This window comes from Biomphalaria glabrata, chromosome 13 (genome assembly GCF_947242115.1).
Source record: "Biomphalaria glabrata chromosome 13, xgBioGlab47.1, whole genome shotgun sequence".
In the NCBI taxonomy this organism is placed as follows: Eukaryota; Metazoa; Mollusca; class Gastropoda; family Planorbidae; genus Biomphalaria; species Biomphalaria glabrata.
Window position 1 is genome coordinate 18,305,513 of NC_074723.1, and position 25,471 is coordinate 18,330,983.

At 35.4% G+C, this 25,471-nt stretch overlaps 1 protein-coding gene and 1 long non-coding RNA gene across 2 annotated transcripts in view; both read left to right on the top strand.

Annotated features, from left to right (window-relative positions):
• LOC106057411 (uncharacterized) overlaps window positions 1–25,471 on the top strand; it is an 82,605-nt gene that overhangs the window by 8,377 nt on the left and 48,757 nt on the right. The window lies entirely within an intron of this gene.
• LOC129922282 (uncharacterized) lies at window positions 16,882–24,926 on the top strand. The gene is made up of 2 exons (XR_008774248.1): window positions 16,882–19,158; window positions 24,430–24,926. It is a non-coding gene; the product is annotated as an uncharacterized LOC129922282 (long non-coding RNA).

Sequence of the window (25,471 nt, forward strand, 5' to 3'; positions counted from 1 at the left end):
GTCGAACGTCTTTCTCCATTCCTCTTTGTCTTTTGCCTTAGAGCCTCTTTCAATGGCAGGCCCATCCATTCTTTTATGTTGTCCTCCCATCGCTTTCTCTGTCTATCTCTTCTACTTTTTCCTGTTAGTGTTCCATGAAGCAATGGTCATTGTGTAATTATAATCGCTAGTGTATTTTTTGAAATGGTTTTTAAAAAAAGGGGAACTTAAATTGGTAACACTGGCTCAAAGTAACATTCTCAAGTAGTGTGAGGATTTTATAGGCTTTTATTTTGTTCTATACATAAGAAATGTAGATTTCTAATTTTTCTTTATTGTTTTTTTTTTTTATTTAAATATTTATATACTCTTGATATAGTCTTATAATTGGTCACATGTATCCTTAAGTCTTTTCGTTGTATACAAGGCTTAATTTTTTAAGTGGAAATACACGTTTGTTCCCCTCATGCCCTCACTAATATGCTTACATCATTTTATCGATTTTTTTAAAATATAAAATACGTAAAAAATTATGTTGTCAAGAAAAATAGTAATAGTCAAAAAATTATTTTCAAAATTATCTGTCCCTGGCGATGGGGTGAGCCACTAGGTTGCGTTTTCTTTCTTTTTTTTTATCAATGTACGACATGTGACTAGATCGAGATAAAAGTTTCCATTGGTTGTGTAGACAAACAGTGAGCATATAGATTTCGAGGGGAAATCCCAGACACGGGATGACGTCACGCCTGTGTTGTGCGTACTCATGTTCAATAAGCACTCTTCTAACCTAGTTTAGTCCGCCTATAAACAGACAATGTTACCTAGTTCAGTGACACACACATATTCTCACTATTGATTAGGCCTATGGTATAGATTCTATTTATTATTAAAAGAGCGCTATAACTTGGGTATCTGGATAAGTGGATACTGGATATTCATGAATCGTAATAAAAACTTGACCCAATTATCCTCTTTCGAAGGAACGAAGTTGTCAATGCAAGCACGGAGTCTTCGTCTTCTTCAGCACAATCACTCCAACGACTGGCAAAGTTCTTTTGTAATCATTCTATTTTAATGTACTAGTAGGTATAATTGGATGGATCCTTTCTTACATTCACTTTGAAATGCCGTTTTCATCACAAAGTCTTGTCAATAAAAAATACAAACATTTATGTAATTTTATAATGTTATGCAATTATGCGAATTATCATGCAATCTTTTTTACTTTACCTTAACCTATCCATTAGTCTATTTGACCGTTGGGGCACCATGCAAGACTCGTCCACCGTCTTTCTCCATTCCTCTCTGTCCTTTGCCCTATTTAGAACCTCTTTCAGAGTCAGGCCCGTCCATTCTTTTATGTTGTTCTCCCATCGCTTTCTATGTCTGCCTCTTCTTCTTTTTCCTGGTACTGTTCCCTGAAGGAAGGTCTTTGCGAGCCCCGAGGATCTTGTAATATGGCCATAGATTTTAAGCTTGCGTTCTTTTACGATAGCAGGTCATCATGGGGTCCAATCACTGCAGTAACCCTGTCTCTAATCTTTTGGTCTTACAGTGTGAAACACAGGATTCTTCTGTAGCATGCAGTTATAAGGTGTGGAATAAAGTGATCTTTATAGCTTAACTTTTTTGTTTTAAAATCAGTTATGTCTTTTTTTTGTAATGCAGTTTTCAGAAAGCATTAAGTAGCGATGAAATATTTATACAAGCATCACGTTTTACCTCAATGCTATACGTCTACCTAACATGTTTCAACTAAGGCCGAAACGTCAGCTCCAGCTCTTTGGGTAATGGTTATTATCTCCCCCTTTGTCCACCTGTCGGAACACCAATCGCCCTTTCCGACCACCCGTTTGCATGTCCGGCGTCTAGCGACACGGTTAATAAAGGGAGATCAGTCGGTGTCAAATCCGGAATTCGTGTCGTCCCGTTAATGCGGAATACACTTAACTGACCGACACACGATAATCGGTTTCAGTTCGTCGGTCATATCGGTCGACTCGCCTGTCGGCCTGTCACTTCCGGACGGCCCGTTGGTCGGTATAAATCACTAAAGGGATTTGTTGCTCGTGAACTAACAAGCAACTTGGCTTCGTAATAAGTCTTTCGGCGTGTGTCATTAGATGTACAGACACTGTTGTCCATCTGATTGGACTGTAATGTGCTGGTTTGGACTGACCACTAAAGTAACGTAATGACAAACTCATGGGATCTATATGACATTCTATGTGGTTGACATGTGGACTGAATGAGCTGATGAAATGTATAGATTTAGAGATTGGTTTCTTGACAGTAGAGAAGGGAGACAGGACGTAAGGCAGGCCCTTAGAAACGACCGATAAAGTTAGTAGTTCGTGAGGCGGACATAAAATTAAGGGTGTATTACAACCATGAAAGCTGTATTTTTTTTTCTTCTAAATAGCGATACAATGAAGTTTCCTTTCAAAGTCTATTGCTTCAAAAAAATAGCATAGACTTCAGTCAATTAACCACGGAGCTGAAATTGTTTAAAAGGGCTAAAAAAAAATGTAACGGTCTGTAGCGATTGTATTTTGGTTAATTAGGTTAGACCCAATCATTAAGCAAGTAAAATGATTTAAAAAAAAAAGGGTTACAAAACAGTTTGTGTGGAAACACAAACTCACAATCGGCCCCGGAGTGATCCACTCAGGCAGATAAAAAGGCAGGTTTCAATATTTTCAGAAAGAATAACAGAATCTAGGAACTACAAACTATCAACAACTGCACCCTATCTCCACTTAGAATAGAGTATCTACCCCCCCCCCCCTTTTTTTTTTATAGAAAATAAAATTAATAAATTACGGCTGATTTATAAACTACTTTTTTTTTTTCAATATTGTAATGACTCAAGAGTAAGACGTGTAGAAGTTAGGTTCAATTGGGTATTTCTTTAAGTTTCATACCAGCCTGTATCTTGAGTTTCTATAAGTGCATGTATTTACAGCAGTGGACTATATATCGACTGACTTTATGAGCTAGAACAGAATAACGCCCTCGATTAGTGAGATCAACTTTACCACGCCTTTTTAAGACTACCCATCGCGCGCTTCTTTATCTCTCTCTCTCTCTCAATCTGTCTGTCTTTCTCTGTTTCTCAATCCCTCTCTTTCTGTCTCCCAATCCCCCTCTCCCTCAAACTCTCTATAACTCCATCTGTCCTCAATCCCTCTCCCCCTCTCTCTCTCTCTTTCTGGCTCTCTCTCTCTCTCTCTCAATTTCTCTTTCTCAATCTGCCTCTCTCTCTTGTTCCCCATGGTCTTTCTCTGTATATTATTTTCTCTCTTCTTTCTTAATCTCTTTCAATCTCTCTCTCTCTTTCTCTCTCTCTCTGTCTATCAATCCGTCTCTCACTCTCAGGACATTGTAGGACTTGATACACTCCTGTGAATGCAGTAAGATTGTCTGAAGACTTCACTAACATATAAATATTCATTACTCTCAGCTAACATTATAATTCCCTGTGAGGCAAATCTTGTTCTTTCTTATGTTCACGTGTATTTAACAATTGAACAAAAGAGTTTCCTACCCTGATTACAATATGAATACATCAAATCTCTTACGGTGCACTTGATCTAGTTGAGATCCTGAATACAAAAATAAAAAAAAATCTATATATTGCATTTAAAAATCTTTGAACAGTTGTTTAGTAATTTTTACTTAACAAATATAAATTAAGATCTAACATTGTGAACAATTGAATTGACAATAGAGTTGTACAGTATCATTCCTTCTAGAGCGTAGAAATCTGATTGAATACAGTCATCTCTACTAGTTTCTTGATAGCTTTAACTCTTTCTCTTCGTAATTTTTTACCACATTCTGGTGGAATCAACGCTGGTATCGTCAGTTAGGAGAGAAAGAGCTAAATTTTCTACACTAAAGAATAAACAACGTCGGAGAGATATTTATTAAAAATGAAAAAAAAACATTTGTTACCGGTCTCTGAAGTTTCGATTTCTGAGTTTGGGAAAACTGTTAAAAGAAGAGAGAAACTTGTTTTAGGGTCCGAAATCTGGTTCATCAAATCTAAAATGTTAAAGCTTCATGTTAAATCAACTACTGTGAAGTCATCATTAAAATTAAATTCTAGTGTATGTGTTGTTACATGCAGTACAGAGTGTGAGTTCTTCTGTTATGATTTCAACTTGGAAGATTAAATTATATTTCGAAAAAAAAAAAGGAGTTCTGTTGTTTCTTTACTAATACAGGAATCTCATGCAATACACTTGGTCATTAAGTCGTCAGACTGAACTTCTGAAAGTATGAAAATATTACTTCTGAAAGTATGAAGACTTATTGAAAACAATTGTGATTCGGCGGCTCCCTTTTTTTTTATTTGTAACCTAAAAATTTGTTAAAAGAAGTAAAATAAGAAAAACATACACAAAACGAAATACTTAAAAAGAAAACAATCAAACAAAGCTGATAGTAAGATATAAAGTGTAATAATATCAATTAGTTTGGATCAACCATATTGTTAAAGTTGTAATAGATCTAGTTTAACAATAATAAATATATGCGATTATAAGTTTTTGTTTAGCTCAATTGCATGCTTTTAGCTTTCTCTGTGCGCTATGATCTTATCAGTTGTCTGGACCAGTTTGGGATGGGGGGAGAAGGGGCTATCTTTGTGGACATTACGGACTTCACTTTTTAAATGCATTTTTAAAAAGGTTGTACGACCTGAATTCAAACTCAGGGCTCAAGCCTCCTCAAGGGGACTAATTCAACTTATACCACCACACCTATCACATTCTTTCCCTTGTTAGACAGCAAACAAAATATTTAATTACCAATAGCTAATTAACTAACTGTTTAATTTCTTTTTATTGATTCTTGTTTTGTCAGATACTTGAAATAATTTTGCAAAATTTTAACTTGATCCGGGATCGGGTGTGGGAGAAATAACGTGTACAAACTTTTTACCAGACAGAGAAAGTTTTGTAATAAATTAACGCTGTGGTCCATTTGACTATGATTCCACTCCTGCAACCAAGTCACATGATCTAATTAACTGTGCTTGTGAGAAAATAAAGAACTTAGATTTGGTGTCTCTTCCCTTCTTCATTATTGTTTTAACCCATGCGTATCTGTCATCCCCTCATGCCAGAGGACTGACAAGAATTGATGGCCTTTCTACATGATGTCTGCGCATTGATATTGCTACCCCGGATTGCATAAGTTCTTTGCGAGAACATTGGTAAGATAGTGATAGCATTGATTCTTGTTTAGTGATAGCGTTGGTCCTATATTACCTTCTAAATTACGGACGTTCCTTATTATCAGAAGATAATTTAATGCTACGCTTGTTAATCTAGTTGTCCATACTAATTAGAGAATTCAATTCTGCCAAGTCATTGTTGTTGTTTTTTTTATTTAGGCGATTCCAGGTTCTTATGGCACTAGGGAAGAAGGACTACTTGTAGGAATAGTTCCTAGCATATGGAATAAGAAAGAATGTCTTTATCTTTGTGTATTTTATTACGTTATGTATTTAATAATAATAATAATAATCTTTATTGTACGTAAGGAAATTTGTCTTACAATTTGTGCATTACACCAAACAAAACATTATAACTATAAAAAAACAAAATGTACATTCACACCAGACTCACTCATAATTTACATGTGAAAAGTTTTATCAGATTGTTTCTATTTAGTGATTTGATTGCCAGGGGAACAAAAGAGTGTTTGTCTTTTTGTCTTTGCTATTGGTGACAATTTGTATTTGTAAAGTACTTTTTTATGCATTATTTCTACTTTACTTATTAGATTAGTCTTCTTTGCTGAAATGTCTCATAGTGATAGCATTGATTCGGGGATAGCAAAGGATGTAATGGAATAACCATGGGCTTCAACTCCACTTGTTTATGTTGCCATTATGAAATCTGGCAGCGGTCATAAAATCGAGAGAAATTAGCGATGTTGTGTGTCGTGAAAAGAGGGGCTTTTTAAATATACATTAGTTTTTCTGTTGAAATGATTTCCCATTCTTAGATCAACTTCTATAAAACTTCTGGCTATAAATATAAACTTAGTGAAAAAAAGTGTTGTTTTTATGTTTGCTCCCGGCCGAGCTGTTTGAGGAAATTCAAGTCTCACATTTTGAAGTCAAAGGCCCCAGAACTCCAAAGATTAACACCCTAGTTTGATTGCACACACAGCGTGTACAGTCACTGAACCAAAGGCCTGGATAGTACGATTTGGTCTCGTTCCATTCTTGTTTGTCACGAAGTAGGTCGACCGTGAATGTTTCAGCAAGCATGATTGACTTATAATTCAGTGCAATTGTTGGGAGCAACTTAATATAGAGCTTATGGACACCCCCCCCCCTTTTTTTTTCTTTTCTCCTTTTCCAAAACGCGCAGTCGAAAAACAGGAGTTAAGAGTCTTCATTCCGGAACAAACCAGATTTTCAGTGAAAAGAGAAGAACTGCAGACGATGTCAGTGTGCTGCCCTAACACACGTGTTGCAATTTAAAAAAAAAAAAGCACACGCCACTTTTGCGTAATGTTGGGTGTTTATTAATTTTAAAGTCGCCGGAGCGTGACGAGTGGTGGCGATGTTTTTCTGTTGCCTCACACGAATTGTGTGGTTTCTTCGTAAAAGTACGACAGAATATTTTTTTGTTATAAAATCAAGACTTCAGATACAGAAAATGTTCCTTTTCACACAAATACGAAGAACTATACGGAGTACTGCCTGATCTGGAAACCACAGCGCGGTTCATCTCAGATATAGGATTACTGATCTGAACCCTCCGACATGAAAATTAAGAACGTAGAAAGAAACACTAATAATCCTCCGTGTTGGGTTCTTCCCCTCTTCAACCACGTGGAAATACATTTCATATAAAATATCAAGCATCCCCCACCTCTTTAACCACGTGGAAATACATTTCACAAAAAAATATCAAGCAACTCGGAAGCTATTTATTCACATGTAGAACAGACGCAAAAATCATAAATCAACTGTGTGTGAATGTTGTTCGAATTTTTCATCTATACTGTTATTGTACAGTAGTTACGCTGATATTGTCCATTGTAGTCAAACTGAATTTCCATTTGATTGCATCAATAAAATTATCTTATCTTAATATTTTTTTGCCTTTGTCTAGATCAACACCATTATGTAGAATCACTCAATTAAAGACACTTCAGAACAGGTGGCTTAAAAGTAAAATACATGAAGCACTGAACCATAATTTACAAAGACATTAAAAAACAAAAACAAACACACAATTTAATAAAATACACAGAATGACCCAAAGATAAGGGCACATTTCTTATTCCATATGTTCTGCCATAGTGCCATTAGAGCATACAACAGGTTGCCTGAATCAGTCAGTCACTTGATTAACAAGCTCGACAAGTTCTTTTTTTGTTATAGTTTATACATACACACATTTATATATATATCATTGCTTTTATATACCGCATCTTTCATGCATAGCATGCTTAGTGCGCAGTGACCGATTCTCTTTTTGCGGACCAGTGCAAATGGTCTGCTATTGGTTCACTATTGTGAATAAAAATAATATGATGTTATGTGTAAGTGCGATTAACCCGCAGGGCCCACCAAGCGAGTTTGTGTAACGTAATTGTGTTTTCGTTAACCTGAAAAGTTTTAGTTTTTAAGCAAAAGATTAAAAAAAGGAAACAAACCTGCATTTCTTTTACATTGTGGCGATGTGTGCCGTTGGTGGTATTCATTAGACCTCATTAAGTATTTCATTTGCTGTGAGATATTCAGATGCACTCGCTAATTGTGTCTGTTTGTATGTGTGTATATGTATTGAATGCATGGCTATTCCTGTTTCCGGATGTGCTCCCATACAGCCACTCACGTGAGCGCAGACGTTTTGCTGTTTGGTGCCTGTCTACACTGTCTGCTATGACTCACTCTCGGAGTACCTACAATAATTGGATCGTTTCCCTGTGATGCTCAGATTCAGAGCTTCTAATTTTCATAACTGTAGTCAGCTTTTAGTAGCCGGAACAAATATCTAATAGCAGTCAACTGACTGTGGTCTCTGAACCTTAGGTAGACAGTTCCAATGTCTATCAGTTTTTTTAAATAATTGATGAATAACAGATGTCTTTCCTCTGTCAACGACATGATCGATTTCTCTAGGGCGCATTTGAATAATTGAATGCCAACTTTAAATTTATAGAAGTCCAACACCTCATCTAACAACTTTTAGAAATTGCGATCAATAGGGCAGATGTTGCAAAGCTCATCTGTTTATATGGCCGACGGTTAACGAGGGAGTTAAGTGGCTAATACAACGACCAGACACCTTTACTTTCTATTGTTCATCGATGAATATGTCTTTCTAATTAAAAAAAAATGCAATTATTTTTGCCCAACATTGAGAAGATACTTTTCTGGTCTTTTTATTTTTTCCATGATTATTACTTTTTCTCTTTTCTATTTCTTGGAATCGAGAAGCTAGAATTTCAAGGAATAATTTCTATAGAATAAAAAAACATATTGCGAATGGAGTGTATATTTTGTGTTTCGGTTTGACGGAAACAGCTTTTTTTTTTAACAGGGGACATAAATCTGTTAGATGGCAGTGATGACTCAGACTACATTATCTGACAATTAGAGTTTATCTAAATTACGACCTTTGATGGGAGGCGAGTAGAATAACTCTTATGGCTGGTCCGACCCCCTTAGCCCCCAACCCCTTCACTCCCGAATCCCTATTTCGTCTATCAGCCATCGCCCCTCTTCCCTTCAACCAAGCAGAGAGGAGAAAAAAAAACCCACTAAATTGTCTGGGATTAAAAAGTGATTAGATGAATCTGTCAGATAGCTTGACACAGGCGCTTTGCTGTTCCTCTAGTTTTATTTATGATGCAGGTCATCACAATTATCTAGTTGCTTAGTTTTGTTTTTATTTTATGCAATTTAGTGTTCACCAACTTTTCTTCGACTTTAGGGACATCTTAAGTTTTGAAACATGTAACATATGTCAATCTGGAAGGCAGTCACTAATCTTCTGCGGCCAGCGATGAAAATTTGTATCTCTACTGTTTGATTTAAATTTATAGTGCATTCTTAGCTTTTTTTATAAAGTTTATATCCACTCACCCTATCTGTCTGTCTGTCTGGTAAAATGTTCGTACACGTTTTATCTCCCACACCCTTTTTTGGATCAAGTTGAAACTTTGCACACTTACTCATTGGTTTCGACGAGACATGAATCAATAAAACTAATTAACCAATTAGTGAATTTATTACTGGTAATTAATTATTTTGTTTGATACCAACTTGAGAAATAAATTAATTCTTCAGTATTCATATATATATGGTTAAATATGTAGAGTTTCGTCCCCTTAGATAATTGAACACGTTATTTCTCCCACATCCGTTCTCGGATCAAGTTGAAACCTTAAACAATTATTTATTGTATGTAACAAAAAAAGAATTAATTAAAAATTAACCAATCAATCAATTAATTATTTTGTTTGGTATCGAATAAGGGAAATAAGTTCTACATTATTGAGAGATATAGTGCAGAGTTCTTCACCTCAGATAGATTTGATATTAAAAAAAAAGGATTTCTTTTTGTATTTTGCTTGTTTCCGTGATAAAGTGGATCTATAACTGAAGGCGTTACTATAGTCTTCATAAGAGGTTAAAGAAACAAAAACAACTAAACTTTGAAATAACTTGACCTTTGACCTATTAATGGTTGAACAGTCATAACATGGATTTGGATGGCTGCTTGGCCGTGCGGTATGCGCGATGGGCTTTCTTCCGGTCGTCTCGATTGTCCGGCGTTCATACACTGCTCGCTGCCCATCTCCGGTCGTCCTGCTGTAGGATCTGAGCTAGGAATGTAGATTATCTTCAACTCTAAAGAATCGTGCGAAACATGTGAGACATTTTACAAAACTTACCAAAATGTCGTCTAAGTCTTACCCGAAGTCAAAACAGTTACACTGATTGTCAGAAATTTTCATTTATGCCCGAAAAACTATTAACAGCTAAAGTTTTGTATCCGCCGCACAAAATAAAGGAGGTGTCGATACCTATGTTGTTGTTTTTTTAAAGGTATGGGCACTATGATGTATTTTTTTTTTACTTTTTTAGCATTTCAGATTCAAATTGTCTAAGCTCTACCGTTTGAAGCACAAATTTTCATATGCACATTACTCAGAGACTCTCACTGTATGATTTAATACTTACTAAAAACAAATGGATAACTATGTACAGTAATAAGAATTAATACGAAGATCAAGTGCTACGTATTGAGATATCGTTAAAATTACAGCTCATTTCTTTTCTTTTTTTTTTAAATTGGCAACAGTGAAGTTCAATTTAAGCTTCCATGACTTTTGCTAGTTTATCGGGAAGATCTCTAATATCATCAAAAAAAAAAACAACTATTGTTATTGTAATTCTAGGTGCCCCAAGTAAGAAATAATACAATTCAATATTACCACGTGTAAATTGTATCTTGGTGATTTGATAATACAAACAGTGTCTGGAGAATGGGACATGTCTTTTCTTGGTGTTTCTATGCGGGGTACTATAAACAGACAACACCTGTATTCTCGTAGAAGATAAATTAGCATTACGTCATTCACGTGACGACTAGAAAAATGGATTTACCCGAAACTGGTGGCACGTACATGTTCTACTAAATACTCTCAGAGCGGTTCCCAACATTCACATAGTCCTTCCCAAGATGCATTTAGTGCCCAGGTTGTTAATTAGTGGGCATATGCTTACCGCCTTAAGTTTCAACGTCTAAACTTGTAAGACTTCAGTCTTGTCTATATGTAGATCTAATTGATTGTGTAGGGCATCAAAATGAACTGTTTTTGTCCTTAAAGTCCCAATCAACTGAAGTTACCGCTGTTACTTTTACCTGTACTTTTACCTGTGATACTTGAGGTAACTTGTAATCTGTGCTTTACAGTTGTCTCATTACAAAAGAGAACAATAACGTTGTCCATCGACACGCTTAATATAAACACAATATGGCTATTGTTTTCCTTCCATGGCTCGTCACGCTATCAATGATTCTAAATTTATTTTGCTAAGGCTTCCTTTTTTTTTTGTTCTTGTTCTTAACTTAAAATAAAACAAAAAATAATTAAATACTTAACCCCAAAAAAAGGGCTTATGTAAGGAAAAGCACCGCACAATCACTGCCTTATTTCTTAATACAGAAAGTGTTAGCTCCCCTATTTCTTTATAAAACAACGTTAATTAATTACCATAATTGATTCACTATTGTCTTCCATTATGACCATTTGTGCGATATTTGAACTTCATTCGAGGATGGGAATCGGGAGGAAAAAAAAACGAGTATAAGAATCTACCCAGACAGACAAAGCCTGATATAATCTTTGTCACAAGAACTACACAAGAATGTGAGATTAAACAATGCATTCTAGTTGCATTATGATTTTTGATAAGATAGAAAAACATAGGCCAGTACTACCAATTATTCTATTTGCGTTTTATTGTCGTTGCAAGTCTAATTTACTGTCTTGTATCATACGTACGTCACAACTATTAGGCAGAGGCGTAGTTAGCAAAACGTTCGCTCGGGGCAAGAAACTTTAATTTCCCCCCCCCCCCATTTTCCCATGATCATCACATAGAAATAAAGGCTTATAAATAAATAATAATTAATAATAATATAATACAAATAACCATAGAATGTACCTAACTAAAATATCTACAATGATTTTTTTTGCGTCTCTCTGCGTGTGGCGCCCCCGGGGCATCGTGCTCCCCCCTAACTACGCCTCTACTATTTGGTGCGAATACAAAACATCTACTCTGGTAATTTATGATTTTTAAAAAAGTTAATGCTGTAGGAAATATTATAGATCTGAGATATTTTTGAAATAACATGAGTCCAATCTTCTCTACTGGTATCAAAATGTTGGAGGATCTAGGGAAGTCAATGCATCACTTTGTCTGGGTATTTAGAAATAACCTGGGTCCAATCTTCTCTACTGGTATCAAAATGTTGGAAGATCTAGAGAAGTCAATGCATCACTTTGTCTGGGTGTAAGATTTGCAGATTGAAATGCCTGGGTAAAAATGTGTATATTGAAATATCTAGGTTTGTGTTTACAGGAAAACAATAAACTTAAGTGCTAGACACTACGTAGATCTTATAGACTATTATAGAGAGATACATACGTATACCTAGAGATGACTTCATGTCCCAATTAAGAAATATACTTGAGCCCTAGCAGTTGTCAGAAGTCTATGGTGAACACAGTCTAGACCAGGAATGCCTTTCGTTCTATTTACCAGTGGTAAAAAATAAAACTGTGGGTGGGAGAGGTAAGGTATACAAAAACTCGGTTGCGGAACCTGGTGTTATTGTTTTGCACGAAAGAAGGGACAAAGCTTAAGGAATTTGTTACTAGTGTATCTCACAGCGGCACCCCTTGCTTTTAATACAGAGTAAAGAATGTTGTCATTTGGAAATGAAACAAACTTTTTTTTTAAATAAAGAAATAAAAAAACATGAATCCAACAGGAGACATAGCGGGGCGGGGTAGACAAAGTGTAATCTGAAAACATAGAATATTAGGCAAGACGAAGTGTCTCTCAAAGGGCTTGACCTTCGCCCTGCGAATCACTGACCTTTTGGAATTCTTGTTTGTCACAATATTAACAGGTGTACCTGAAGGCATTTACCCAGCGGTATGTTGCGGGAAGGGGGGATTATGGGACGGATCTGATCTGGCATATTCTATCTGGATATGTGGGGTTAGCAAGAGCATTTTTTCTTTTCTTTTTTTTTTTTTATGCTTTAAGTCCTTGACCACTTCTTTCAATGGAGTCTCTTGACGTCTTTTTACCAATTGCAGTGAAAAACAATACCATCACAGTAGTGGCAAAATATAATGTTGATAAAATATTGAGTTTTAGTGACTTTGTAAAAGATGATGGGCTGTGGTGTTGAAGCGTTTGTTGTTAAACCATGAGGCTCGAGATCAAATATAACTCTAAACGTGAACATTTTCATTCCAGATTTTTTTTTAACGCCCAGCTTAAAATAGGTTGGTGATTTGTCTTTAAGGGAGCTTATATACACTGATCATCAGGATGGTCACTCACCACCTTCGCTGACATGTGGCTAATGAAACCTTGTAAAATAATAATTGTACATATATATATATATATATATATATATATATATATATATATATATATATATATATATATATATATATATATATATCGGCTTATCCATAGTCGATTGATGGATGACGAAGGTCATTATATTATTGTTACGTATTTCTGAATTTTCTGGCTAGATGTATTAGTTGGCACACAAATAAAAACACAGCAAAGAACTTGACGACTAAACTTTCAGTTTCATATAACTTTAATGACTATTAACTCTAACAATTCGTTACTGTAACATGTAGCGTAGAAGACTGTACAATATCTGTCAGTTTACAGTTAGCTATACTTCGTTGCAATTCATCTCTTCACTTCGTTGTAATTCATCTCTTCTCAACTTTCCTCGAGCCGTATTCCACAGAACAGACCAACAACACACTTCCCAGTGTCGCTCCAGGTCTCCCAAAGCTGAACCAAGTCGTACTCAAGTCTACCGAATCAAAGCCGCACACGTCTTACATCGACTGTATCGACTGTAACGGCTCAAGTCCACTGTAGTTCGCTGTATAGACTTTAACGACAGTAGTCCACTCCAGTTAACTCTACCCTAGTTAACTTGCATCGAGTCGTACACATTTCTCTTCCACAGAGCCGCACACGTCTTACATAGTCTGTATCGACTGTAACGGCTCACTCACGACTCCATACGACTGACTTTCACATTAACTCTCTGGCTTATATAGAGTCCCTAATCGCTTGTCCAAAGTTGCACAAACACGGCTAGTATCCTCTGGAATAACACGTGGGGAAACGTCACATCCTGTCTTTGTTTATAAATGTAGATTCCAGAAAACATCGGCTGCAGTGTCATCTTGCCGGGGTCACAAGTTGTGACCTCTATCTGTCACTGGACATTGCTAGTACCTTTTGGAATAACATGTAAGGACACGTCACATCCTGTCTCTGTTTATACATGTACATTCCAGGAAACACCCGCTGATGTGTTATCTCGTCGGGGTCACACGTTAACCTCTTCCTGTCACTGGTCATTTGTAACACTGCCCCCTTCTTAGATCTGTTCGTCCCGAACAGATTCCATTTCACCACGATACTGAAGAAACCGATCGACGTTTTCAAGAAGGAAGCTTTGGTGGTTGCCCCCTTCTCAGAGATGTTCTTTCAATCTGGCAGTTGTCCAACTTTTTTCAACAATCTTGGTATGGAAACATTGACCTTCAGATGACGACATTGGGCACTCTTGTCGAGAAATTCATCAGCATTCTAACGAGTTCGTGCTTCACTGGCTGAGTTTTACATTTTCAAGCATCTTTTTCCAGAGCTTCTTCAGAGATGACCAGGTTCATTACAGTACAGCAATACTCACATGATCTTCTTTTAAACAACAGCAACTGACTTGGGTTTGTACAATGTCTGTTGGGTTGATCTTCTTGTACAGTTCTGTTTGTACAGTTCTATCTCAGATGGTTACTCACTTCACAGTTCTGGCTTCTTAAACTACTTCTTTTCTGTCCTCCTTGCTTCTGACTTAATTAGCGTTCTTCTAAAACCTTTGTTATACTTCATCAACCTATTCTCATGAGGAATGTTCTATGAGGAATGTTCTTAAATTATTCTTTAATGGCTTCACACTTTCAACTGATAGTAAGGCGTTCGTCTTTGGTCTGATGGTTCCGGACAGAATCTTTCTAACAACATGGGCTATGGAGTTTCATTAGTGTAGGTGGGGGTCTATCAACGGGAGAAGTGGTGGAGCTTGTTTTCTAACAACATGGGCTATGGAGTTTCATAAATGCAGGTGGGGGTCTATCAGTGGGAGAAGAGGTGGGTTTGTATCTTGATCTTGTTGGAGCCATCCACGTTGCACTCTGCATGTGTCGCTTTCTCCGCCTCCTCCATTTGATATTTCTTTGGTTGCGTTGATGTCGTTGTCGTTGTCTTGCTTTCTTGTCGATCAATGATGATGGCAGCCTCTTAGCACAGAGGAAGGTATGGCATTTCATAGCTGTAGTCATCAAGACTGTTGATCTAACAAGTTGCTTCAGCATTATTCTTCGATGGGTGCTTTGCGAATGAGCTGCAAGTCCACTTGAAGGCAAGGTGTCAAACACGTCATCACCTTCATCCGAGTCTGGAGGACTCGACAGTGGGGCAGATTGATAACATTCAACGTGCAAAGGTCCATCAAGTTCAGCATCAGTTTCTATTGTAATTCCTTGACTATCACCAGGGCTTCTCGCGCCTACCTTGATAGCTGTACAAGCTTCTGTTAAGTCTAGAGCTTGTTGGTGTATTTCTTGGCACTCACAGTCTTCTTGCATAGCTACGTACGTACAGTTCTTTTCAAACGCATCAGTGCAGTAATCAATCTTCGGGTTCCTCTCGTAGACACTGGCAGATAGACAGAAGTCTTTAAGGCCCACAGCAACAGGCTTGGACGCAGACCCAACGTTGTCTTGATCTGTTTGGCTGGTTGAGGTACTCATATCAGATTTATCTGTAGCTAAAGCTTCGGTCAAACTATAGGTCTCTTCTATTGTTTCTTCAACGGTCTCATTCTGCTTTTCGTTGAAACAGAAACAGCTACCGTCTCTTTTCATTTCTTGTTGGCCACATTCGTTTGGTTTGCTATCACAGTCACAGACAGCACAGCCATCACCAGCATCTTTATCGTAATTGTCTGGATCGCCACATTCTTGGTTGGACAATTGTTCGCTGTTCATCAATGGTGTAGCTCTTTCATCTGTCGACTCAATCTGATACTGCTTAGTGTTCAGCAGCTCATTAATCATGATTCTCGTTTGATCTTTTATTTGTTCTTCTGTCTTGTTGGGCGTGGTAGCTATTTGTTCATTTTCATTCATGGCTTTGGTCAACTGGTTAAATATCTCCTTAATGCTCTCTTCCACCGAGTTGATTTTGTATTGCAAAGTTATCAGGAGCTCCATCGTATTAGGTTTGATTTCAAATTGGCAAGTGTCTGGATTCTCATCTTCCTCCAACAGGGCTTGTCTGAGACGTGCTGTTAGCGTTTCCTTATTTCCGTTAAGCTGTAGACCTCTTTCTTTAAGCTCTTGTCTAAGTTCTTTCATGTCAAGTTCATTAAGAAGTTTGGTGGAATACATTCTAGCCAGAAAGATCCCACTTCTGACACCAGTTGTTACGTATTTCTGAATTTTCTGGCTAGATGTATTAGTTGGCACACAAATAAAAACACAGCAAAGAACTTGACGACTAAGAACTCTGTTCATAAATATGGCATGCTTATTTTTACATGTACTAATGCTTTCAAATGCTTTTAAAGTTTGAAGAGGGTAGGAGAATCCACTGTTCATAAATATGGCATGCTTGTTTTTACATGTACTAATGCTTTCAAGTGCTTTTAAAGTTTGAAGAGGGTAGGAACCTCCACTGTTCATAAATATGGCATGCTTTTTGTTACATGTACTAATGCTTTCAAGTGCTTTTAAAGTTTGAGGAGGGTAGGAACCTCCATAATAAGATCAGTTACTTCACTAACCGAATTCTCGAATATCTCTAGATATCTACAACCTGTAAGACATAATTTTGAATGATGAATAGTTCTTCAGTCAAAGGTGCTTAGCGTTCTCTCTAGAGCCCTATGCATATAACACTGGCTCTTTGGTAGTATGTCAGCATGATCTAGAATAAATAAATAAATAAATAAATATATATATATATATATATATATATATATATATATATATATATATATATATATATATTGTTAGACACCTTATTTATATAGGTTAGTTATTTTAGTTATTTAGCGACGCACCATGGTAGACGCATATTGAACGGGACTAGTGACGTTTGGGATATGTTGGGTTAGAGACCGGAAAATCAGTTAGCGATAGAACATTCCAGGGTAACGACGTGTTTAGTGACAGAGACTTCTACTGTGGCCTTTTATCATAATAAATATATATTAACTTGTTCATCATCGTTGACTACATCTCTTCACCTGTTACAATCGATGTGCCAGTTCTTGTTTGTGTTGTTGGTCAACTACACGTAATACACCCGAACAATTACACCCAAACGATTGCAGAGTAATTGGTTGACTTCAAGACAGCCTGAACTAGCAACATCACAGTGGCGACCCCGAACCTCGAAGCCGGACCCCTGTTGAAGCCGAACATCGAACCGGACCTCGAAGCAGAACGTTTACTCAGGTGAGGGTCGTGCACTCGAAGATATAAGATTTCATCGGAGTACGGCTGAACACAGCAGTATCGCAGAGTGACTTTGTTCTAGATCTACAAGCAGTCGTCGCCTGTTTGATCGCACGTTCAACGAGCCGTTAACTCAGGGTGACCTTCGTCAGGACCGTAATCATCGCAACGTCTGGTCTACTTAACCAGTATATTATCAAAGCCTGATCTTCATATGCTGAATCGACCTACAACCAGAGAAACCGTTCATTCATAACGGGTGAGAGATCGTTAGTGAACCTGTTGGACATATTTTTTTCTTCGTCATAGGAGCCACATCGAGTATCAAGTTTTACCTCGTCAGTTTCGAGAAGGACAGTTTGCCCGCTGTCAGAAGTATTGTGAGTACTACAAGTTTGGTAGCTAACTAAATCGAAATCGCTCTGTCGTCTTACCCTTGGAGAGATTCTTGTGGAGCAGTTTGCTCATTGAACCGGTTGCTTGCCACGTTTATAACGGTCACTGTGTTTAACCTTTGGAAGGTTAGTGAAGTAATCTTTATCAGTACTGAACATTGACATATCTAGTATTCGTCGGTCTAGACCATATCTAGACTTGTTAGCAGTGAAGTTGTGGAAACAGCTACATCCACTTAATTTCGTTGAAAACCGTTAATCGTCTAACGGAACGTCGTCGGAGGTGACCTTGGTTTCACCTAGTCTACATTGGACAGTTGGTCTAGTGAAGCAGAGTACAACAGCAAACTTCGTCGTACTACCAGAGTAGCAGCAGAAGCAGTGAACTATTTTAGAAAGCCGTTATTCGTCAGCCCAGATCAAGTCATCGTCAAGAAAGTCGTTATTCGTCAGCCCAGATCAAGTCATCGTCAAGAAAGTCGTTATTCGTCAGCCCAGATCAAGTCATCGTCAAGAAATTCGTTATTCGTCAGTCGTCCAGATCAAGTTGCCGTCAAGAGACTGTTATTTGTCAGTAGTCGTCTACACAGGTCAAGTCATCGCCAGAAGAACCGTTAACCTATTCGTCAGTAACTGTGTACACAAAGTCGTCGGAACTACACATACGGTCATCAACAGTCGTCGAAGAAACTGGAACATTTTGCTGTGGCATATCAGGACATCTGTGGCATTACGTGGGATACTGGTAGCACCGGAGAACAGAGTCAGAACTGGAAGAGAGGCAGTGGAATTTGTTGTGATCTAACATATTCGGGAGTCCGAACAAAGGGATCTTTCTTATCAAAAGCTAAGTGCCATTTTTCTTATTAGTATATGTTTAGATTGCCCTTAGAAATAGATTTTGTCTAAATTTGGTACGTTAGCCTGAGTAAAATCAGGTGGTGCGCCTTAAAACCCGTCGGGGTAGAAGACGTAATTTAGATGAAAAGCTATATTATATATTTAGGATTGTAATTTGTTTTGTTTGTGTAAACGTCATATCCGTTGTTGCCTGGTTACTTCGTGACGTTATCATTGTGTACCATATTGTCACATCCCAACCCATAGTGATAGTCTCATTTAATTATTTCATTTGTTTATATTATTTTAAATTATTTATTTTTATTAATTTAATTAGATCTGTATTTTTTTTTCACTTAATGATAGAAAGTGCGGGTAGGATTCTTTTACTGTGAATCAGACTAAAATAATTTTAGTTTGAGCGGTTAAAATCAAATATGATTTTGCCATGAGAATAATGCCGAAACTGGCTATGTAGTCAAACACTATCGTCTGGCTAAATTTAGATCTGCAAATTATTGTACATCTCTTTGGTACAATTTAATTATCTAGACTCTACTTTGAAATATTATTAAGTTGAAGATGAATGAAGGTAGTACATTCTAGATATATATATCTTGTTGAAGATATATTTGACACTGTATACACATATTTGTTTCGTATGGTGAAATAGAACCATAATCTACTCTAGATCTAGACTCTAGACAGTCCTTGAATTTACTCTAGACACTTCACTGTGACTTCAGTCATACCGGATTTTAAAATTGATCATAGTTATTCATACTAGATCTAATAGTCATAGTGCTCTTGATAACTAGATCTAAATAGTATTATTATACATACTATAATATACTAGATTTAAATTTGTGTGTAATACTGGACCTAATATACAGATTTGAATATAACCATAATAACTCAGACTAGACTTACTCATTTACTAAATCTATAGATAGAGACATACCATTTAAAATTTGTATAAAAGTGTGGAAAAATTTAAATATAAAATAAGTTTAAAGTATAGCCATAACTAATATAGGCTAAGTAAAAATATATATAAAATATAAAACAAAATGGCTACATCATCATATGTGGACCTTAAGGAGGTTAAGGAAACAGCTATGCAGGATGGAAAGGCCATGGAGTTAAAAGGAAAAGACTTAGCAGCTTATGTACAGCAAGTTGTGAAGGAAGAAACGGAACGTCAAAGACAAGAGATAGAAAGACAAGAAGAAAGGCAAGACAAAGAGAGAGAAAAAATTAGAGAACATGAAGCTAAAATGGAGAAGATGAGATTGGATGCAGCACAAGTCAGAGCTCAAACTGAACAAGGAAATAACACAAATAACTCAAATAATTATACCACTCAAAGAGACAACCCTAATTCGCAGACATGGCTAAAGAGAAAGATACAAAGTTTTGATGAACAGAAGGATGACATTGGTGATTTTCTGAAAAGATATGAGGCAAAAATGTCTACATTTAATATGCCTGAAGAAGAATGGTCTGAAATACTGATAGACTTTGTTCATGGTCAAGCTCTAACAATATGCCAAAATCATGACCATCATATTGATGATAGCTATCAGGTTTTAAAAAGAGAGTTATTGAATGCCTATGGTCATAATGCTACAACTTTTAGAAAGAAATATTTTGACAATATACCATCATTAGGAATAGAACCCCAAACTACCATTAATATGGAAAAGGATTTTTTCAATAAGTGGGTAAAATTAGAAAAAGTGAATAACTCTTATGAGGGATTAAAAAATTTTATTCTAGTGGACAACTTTGTAAATAAATGTGATCCTCAATTACAATCTTTTATTAGAGAAAGAAACCCCAAAACTATAGATGAAATAACAGAGATAATGAGAGTATACAAAAATGCCTATCCAAATAAACCATTTTCTGATAGAGATAAGAGCAAAGTAGATTTAATAGGATACACCAAAGAAAATGTTGATAGAAGTAGAAATAGAAACAGATCAAATAGTGGAAATAGAAAATATAGTGAAATAACCTGTTTTAAATGTCAAGGAAAAGGTCATATAGCAGCTAACTGTAGAAGAGGGAATAGTAGGTCTGGAAGTAGAAATAGATACAATGAACAAAATAACAGTAGATATAGGAGTAGAGATAGGAATGACAGGGGAAATTATAGAAATAGGAGTTACAGTAGGGAATACAAAAATAAAGGTACAGATAGGATATATTTCATGGAAGGAAATAGGAACAATTTTGCAGTGTACCCAGGGTTTGTAGATAGAATTCCGGTGGAATTAATCAGGGATTCAAGTTGTAACACTTTGGCAGTAAAAACTAAATTTGTCAAACCTCATTGGTATAAAGGGTTTACTAGGAAAGTAGAATTAGCAGATGGCACTGTAAGGGAATTTAAAGCTATAAGGGTATACATTGAAACCCCATTTTTCACTGGCTATTGTGATGGCATTGCAATACCAGAAATGAGATATGATATGTTAGTAGGAAACATAAAAGGAGTTAAAGAATGTTCAAGAAAAGAATTAGAAGACTGGCAAAACAAATACAAAAACATAAGACAAAATCATGAAAACATAGAAACACAAAATATAACAAGTATGGTAATAACAAGATCAATGAATAAACAAGATGAGAAACAGGAAAATACAATAAATGTAATAAGTAATGATAAAGAAGAAGAAACCAGTAATGTAATACAAATAGAAAATACAAATGTTAAGGAAAGAGAGATAGAAAATGAAACACAAAATAGTCTGGAAACACAAATATCTCAAAGTGAAAAAGAAACAACACCCACATTTGCATTAGAACAAATGAATGACAATATTATTGGGAAAATTTATTCAAGGATATTAGATAAAAACAATAATAATCCAATGGAGAAATTTTGTATAGAGAATAAAATATTATTTAGACAAACAAGTAATGATAACAAGAAAATAAAACAACTTGTCTTACCACAGAAATATTGGAAAGATGTTTTAATCATGACACATGATAATAATTTAGCAGCACATAGGGGAGTAAAGAAATGTTATAGGAATTTGTCAAAACAAGTATTTTGGCCCAAAATGAAAGCAACAATCAACAAATACATAAACTCATGTGACATATGTCAAAAGAGATCTAACAAAAGCCTAGTGAATAAAGCACCTATTCAAGAAATGGATGAACCTACAGCACCATTTCAGAAAGTATCTATTGATTTAATAGGTCCTTTAATTCAAACTGAAAATAATAACAAATACATTTTAACAGTAATAGACATGTTTAGTAGATACCCAGAGGCAATTCCATTATCAAATACAAGTGCAGAAAATATCATTAATGCCATAACTCAAAAAGTAATTACAAGACATGGTATACCTAAAATTATATTGAGTGATCAGGGATCTCAGTTTAAGTCAGAACAATTTAAGAAATGGACTAAACAATACAATATACAACACATATACTCTTCGGTTTACCACCCGGAGAGTAACGGTTTATGTGAACGATATGGTGGATCATTAAAAAGATCACTAACAAAGATAATTCAGAATAATCAGAACAAGTGGGATCATTACATTAACTATGTACTATTTGCTCATAGAAACAACATCCATGAAGCAACACAATTCTCACCATATGAAATAATACATGGAAGAAAACCCAGAGATGAATTAGATGTTTTTAAAGAAAATCTAATAGATAATGAGAATAAATTAAATAATGACAGTGAAACAACAATCACAACAGAATTGAAAGAAATATGGACTCAAGCATATAACAACAACAAGAAGTACAAACAAAGTGCTCATGAGAATATAAATAAGAAAAGACAATTGAAAACACTAGAAGTAGGAAACAATGTATTAATATTGATAAATGACCTGAAAAATAAAATTGGTAAACAATGGAAAGGTCCATTTAAAGTGATAAAACAAATTAGTAATGTGAATTATCAAATTGAAATAAATGGGAAAACTAAAACATATCACATAAATAATTTGAAACTGTATCATGATAGAGAAGATGAATTAATACAAAACATTCAGGAGGAAATAGAAAATACATTTTCAGAAAGAGAAGAATGCTTGATGATAATAACAAATGAAAATCATAATGAAAATGATATTAAGGAAATACCTGTAATAGAAACAAAAGAAAATCAAACTTGGCAAAAGATTAATCTTAATAATCTAACTAAGGAAAAGTCAAAAGATATAACTAAAATAATACAGGAATACAAAGAAATTTTTTCCAGTATACCAGGAAAAACTAATATTATTAAACATGACATTAAAGTAACAGACTCAAAACCTATCAAGCTTAAGCCATATAGAATACCGCTACATTTACAAGACAAAGTAAAGAAAGAAATAGACAATTTACTAGAATCAGGTATAATTGAGCCATCAACATCTCCTTATGCTTCACCAATTGTGATAGCCAAAAAGAAGAATGGAGATATAAGGTTATGTATTGATTATAGGAAACTTAACAACATCACAGAATTTGACCCATATCCAATGCCAAATATAGAGGATATTTTACATAAATTAAATGGAGCAAAATTTTTTACTAAATTGGATTTAACTAAAGGTTATTGGCAAATACCTTTAACAGAAAATGCAAAACCTTACACAGCATTTGTAACACCATATGGTATTTTTCAATGGAATTATATGAGTTTTGGATTAGTAAATGCACCTGCCACATTTAATAGAATGATGAACATGATAATTGGAAACAAAGAAAATGTTATTTGCTATTTGGATGACATATGTATTTTTAATAATAGTTGGGAGGAACATTTGGTAGATGTAAAAGAAGTATTCAAAATAATAAAAGAAAGTGGACTTACAATTCAAGCAGAAAAAGTAGAAATAGGATTGGAGGAAATAATTTTCTTAGGACATAAAGTAAATAACAACATGATTAGCCCTATTGAAGATAACATAAAGAAAGTACTTAATATTGAAATACCTACAACAAAAAGACAAATTAAAAGCATATTGGGAATAGTAAATTATTACAGAAAGTTTATAAAGAACTTAGCAGAAATAGTGAATCCATTAAATGACTTACTTAAAAAAGGAAAACCCCAAAAAGTAGTTTGTAATGAGGAATGTGTGAAAGCTATTGACAGAATTAAAGATGTTTTTAGTCATGAACTAATATTAAGACTACCTGATAAAGACAAAATATTTTATGTCACAACTGATGCATCTGGTAATGCTATTGGTGGTTGTTTAATGCAGAACTATGATAACTTACATCCTATATTATATGTAAGCAGAAAATTATCAGAGGCAGAGAAAAAATATAGTGTCATTGAAAGAGAAGCCTTAGCTGTAATATGGGTAATTACTAAGCTAGAGAGCTATTTAATAGGAAGGAAATTCATATTATTAACTGATCATAAACCTATTCAATATATACAGCAAAAGAGCATGAAAAACAGTCGTGTTTATAGATGGTTCTTAGCACTACAGGAATATAAATTTGAAGTGAAAGCTATTAGTGGATCTGTGAATATTGTAGCTGATCTATTGTCTAGAATGACATTGAAGTGAAATAATTTTGTAAATAAACTATGATTATATTGATTATGTACTATATATTAATATATTGACATCATTTATATGTTATGGAAAAGGGAGATAAGTAAATTTGATGTTAAGCATTTAAAAGTAAGTATGGATATTTTTTTTTTTGTGTGAATCATTTCATATATCATTGACGAAAGTTAGTTCTATGGAAAAGGGTGAGTATAAAAGAAAAATGGACAAAAGCGTATAAAAGGGTGGTAAGAAAAAATGTATTGAATGTGTAAATAAAGTCTGTAATTGTTTTTTGAAATATTGTATTTTATCAGATTACTGCCAGTGAAGAACATTTGAGATGTGTAGGACATGCCCATAAGATGCCACATTTTCCGCCATGATGAACTGTGTACCAATGAAGATGATTCTGGAATGTTATGAACTGTTATGAACATTGACATGTATATGAGGAACTGTCAAGTCAAGATGAAGATGTCAAGAAGAAGATGTCAAGATTTTATGTTTGTGGTCTTCCCCTTAAATTGAAAATGCCCTTGTAAGACTTGACAGTAGTGGAAAAATATTGACATATTTTTTTTCAAGGGGGGGAGGAATCTGTTAGACACCTTATTTATATAGGTTAGTTATTTTAGTTATTTAGCGACGCACCATGGTAGACGCATATTGAACGGGACTAGTGACGTTTGGGATATGTTGGGTTAGAGACCGGAAAATCAGTTAGCGATAGAACATTCCAGGGTAACGACGTGTTTAGTGACAGAGACTTCTACTGTGGCCTTTTATCATAATAAATATATATTAACTTGTTCATCATCGTTGACTACATCTCTTCACCTGTTACAATCGATGTGCCAGTTCTTGTTTGTGTTGTTGGTCAACTACACGTAATACACCCGAACAATTACACCCAAACGATTGCAGAGTAATTGGTTGACTTCAAGACAGCCTGAACTAGCAACATCACAATATATATATATATATATATATATATATATATATGATGCAAATTTGTCTTTTGTTACAAAAAAAATCTTTTTACAAAAATAAGATTTGGCGCCATAGAGTGCCGAAGAAAGTATGTATGTTTTTTTTGTTTTGTTTTGTTATGGATAGTTAAGGTCATTGCTTCGGTCAGGAAAACAAAGGCGGACGGGTTAAAGGTCACAACGGGTTAGAACGACTACATCTCGATAAATTGTAACTAATTAAAAAAACACAACAACTTTTCTTAGCACTTTAAATGTTAATTGTCATTCGTTTGTAAGCCAACTACTTCGTAGATCTAATAGATAGCGCCCAGGGACAAATCACAAAGTTACGAATAATAAGATACAAATAATTCAACATACTCAA